Genomic DNA, 4116 nt, shown 5'->3' with positions numbered 1-4116 from the left:
ATTTAAAATAAAGTACTTAATTAAATTAATTAATCTTCTCTCTTATTTTATTATAAAATTAGTAATTAGTATAAGGGGTAAGTAAAATAAATTATAAAAAATTCTTTTTATTATTATTTTATATTATTTTATTAAACTAAAATAATAGGCCTCTAGCTATTTATAGTGATTTTTATCTACTTAGAGCAATAGACCTCCTAACTCTATACCTCTTAATAATATATATAGCTTTTAGTTATATAATTATAGTCTCTAACTACCTCTCTTAACTATAGCTATACTTATATATATATATTAATTATACTAGATAACCTTATAATCTTTAACTTCACTTTAATAATAATATAGTTTATAATTATTTAATTACTTAATTATTATAGATTATTAAACTATTAACTTATCCTCTCTCTTATGTTATAGAGGGCTTATTTAAAGAAAAGCTACTTTATAAAGTATATAAAGACCTAATCTACCTCTACTTATAACAGCAGGTATATAAATAATAGCTAACGCATAATAAGTACTAACTTAGATTAATTAAGACTAAGTTATAAAAGGAAAAAGTTAGAAGTAGGAGTATAGGTATATAAAGGCTTTATAAGTGCGCCTAATATGCTTACTATAAGTTATATACCTAAGTATATAACGCGCTTTAAAGTAAGTATAGTATTAATATTATAATAATAACCCCCCTTCTCTATAGGTTTCTATTTATAGAAACTACTTATTATATATATAAAAATAAAAATCTCCTCCTTAAAAAGCCTCTTTTTTTCCTTTTTTTCTATATATAATAGAAGTAATAAATCTATTATATAATAATATAGGTTAGTTAAGTTTATAGTTATAACGCAGCTCCCCTATAAAAAGACTATAGTAAAATTCACCCTATATATAAGTATAATTCTAGAAATACTATATAGGTACTTTAACCTATACCTTCTACTAATTAAGGAAAATAGTATAGAAACCCTATATATTCCTATTAATAAATAAACCCTTATATAAAGTTAAACGTATACCCTAGTTAAATAGACTAGTGGAATAGTAATAATACTAGCTATATAGCGTAAGGCTAGTAGTACTATATATAGTAGGGCTAATTATATTAGGGCTAAATAGGTTACTAAGGCTCTTATAATATAGGTTAGTAAATATATATATATAAGTAGTATATAAGATCTATATACTTAAAGTTTATAAGTATTATATCTTACTACTATTATTATTATTCTATATATATAAAGCTATATAATACTTATAATTTTAAGTTTTATAATAAATATAAAAAGGTACTTAACCTGTATGGCGCAGTGGTGTGCGCCTGGTAGGCCTGTGCGTTACCTAAACACATAGGCGTTAGTTTGATCCCGGCTATAGGAACCCCTTTTCCTCTCTTCTGATTGGTTAAGGACCTGCTATAAAAGGTGGGCCCCTCCCTTGAGGGACCTATATACATAGTAGGGCACTATCGGCCTCTAGCTAATTATTATATAGTATTATATACGTATTATCTACCTAATTATATACTGTAACGCGGCCTGAGTTTTCTTCCTATAAAGGGTTTCTTAGTAGCGCTTTACTTAGTATTAAGTATTAGTATAGAGTATTAGGGCCTTAAGCCCTCTAGTATAGAGTGAATAGAGGGGGAAGTACCTTTATACCTTCTAATATAAAAAGGTACTTAATAGCTTATAAGCTATTTCTTTTTCTATTAAATACTTTTTCTTAATAAGTATTAGTTTCTTCTCTAAGTAGCTATATATAGCTTATTATAGGTATATACTTATATATATATAGAATCTTAGTACTTTAAGTCTATATATATTATATACTATTATTACTACTATCTTCTTATATATAGTAAGCCTATATAGCTATATTATTATTATTTTATATAGGAAGTCTTTTATATATTATAGTAATATCTAACTATAATTATAGGTTTTTTAGTAAGCTTTTAGTAGCTAAGTATATATTATAAAAAGCTTATATTACTACTAAAGTATATTTAAAAACCTCTATATTATACTATTTAAGATCCTTATTATAATTTCTACTAATATATTTATAACTAAATAACTTTATTAACTTTAAACTTAAAACTATTAATATATTTAATAAGTAATAGTAAAGTAGTATATTATTCTAGTAATAAATTAAAAATATTATATACTTAGTAACTAAGTAGTAAATCTATAACTTAAGTACCTTTAAGGTTTACTACTTTGATCTTATATAGTCTATCTTAAGGTATTAATAGCTTTAATTAAGTTAGAAAGTATTAACTTTTTATTAATACTTAAACTAAATTACTTATAGTAAAGTTATCTAAGTAATAGCTTTAATTTATTATATATATATTTTAATACTTAATAATAGCTATTTAATCTAAAGTAATATACTAAATATTATATATTTAGCTAATTATAGTTTAAATCTCTTTATAGTTTAATTCATTATAGATATTATTAAATTTTATTATATACTTATCTTAGTTATAACTTATTCTTAGTTTATAGCTTTATTTAATCTTAAATAGTAATAAGTTTATAATTTTACTAGAGAGGTAGGTTTAAGTAAAATTTATTATAAGTTATAAATTACTTTAGTTATCTATATATTTATTAGCTAGAACTTATTAAGTTTATAGTTATAATATAGCTAAGGTTAGGATTTAGTTAAGTTAAGTTAAGTTAACAGGCTGACTAAGACTAAGCTAGTTAAGTCACCTTATTAACTAAGACTAAGCTAGTTAAGTTAAGTTAGCTAAATTAGGTAACTTAAGTCTAACTAAACTAGTTAACTAACTAGTCTAACTAAATACTAAGTGACTAATTTCTTAACCCTAAATATAGCCCTCTTATAAAAAGACTATAACAAAATTCACCCTATATATAGGTATAATTCTAGAAATACTATATAGGTATTTTAACCTATACCCTCTACTAATTAAAGAAAATAGTATAGAAACCCTATATATTCCTACTAGTAGGTAAACCCTTATATAAAGTTAAATATATACCTTAAATAAATAGACTAGTAGAATAGTAATAGCGCTAGTTATATAGCGTGGGGCTAGTAACGCTATATATAGTAGGGCTAATTATATTAGGGCTAAATAGGTTACTAAGGCTCTTATAGTAATAGCTTCGCTAAACCTTACCTCTCTTTCTTTATAGAGTTTAATATATATAAAAAGTATATAATTAAGATAATACTTAAAAGAGCTCTTATTAATACTTCTATAGGGGATTTTAAGATATATACTTTAATTAATAATAAGTATATAAACTTAATAGTAGAAGTAAATAGTGATATACTTAATTAATAGCCCTACTTATTAGGTATTAATATAGCTATTATATTAGCTATAAATAAGGCTATAGATAAAGCTATAGATAAGGCTATAGATAAGGCTATAGGAATAGCTTTAGGTATAGCTATAGATATAACCTTCTCTATAGCTATAAGTATAGCTATTAGAAAGGTATCTTTATATATACTTATTAATCCACCTTATAACTTAGGATATATTAAATAGTAGTATAACTTTAAAGATTATAGCTATATTAATTCTCTTAATTAGAGGCTTTAATATATATATAGCTAATCCCTACTTATATATTCCTCTTAATTTAAAGAATATAATTTTAATTAGATTATAATAAAACTAAACTTTTTACTAACTAGTTAGTAAAACTTATAAGTTCTAGTAATATCTCCTATATAATAAGGTATCTAGCTTATTAGTTATTAGAATTTAAGGACCTAAATCTAGTAATAAGGCTTTATATAGCTTTATAAAAGGACTTAAACCTATTTATAAGTTAGCTATTACTAAATAAGAAGACTCTCTTAGAAGTAGTATACTACTATAGTCTATATTAGTAGTCTAGTTAACCTATATAAGTAGGTATCGTAGTTCACTCTATACTTATTTTCCTAATACTTTAAACCTAATAGTAGCACTTTAACCTATACCTAATCTTAATAAAGTAAATAAATAAATCTCAGTATAACTAGTTATTAATACTTAGTTTAACTTATCCCTAGCTATATAGAAGAGGGTAGGTAGGTAGGTAGTAGAGTAGTAAAATATACTAATAAGAGCGT

This window comes from Colletotrichum gloeosporioides (genome assembly GCF_011800055.1).
Source record: "Colletotrichum gloeosporioides strain Lc1 chromosome Unknown consensus_7, whole genome shotgun sequence".
NCBI classification, from domain to species: domain Eukaryota; kingdom Fungi; phylum Ascomycota; class Sordariomycetes; order Glomerellales; family Glomerellaceae; genus Colletotrichum; species Colletotrichum gloeosporioides.
This window is presented reverse-complemented; position numbering follows the sequence as displayed.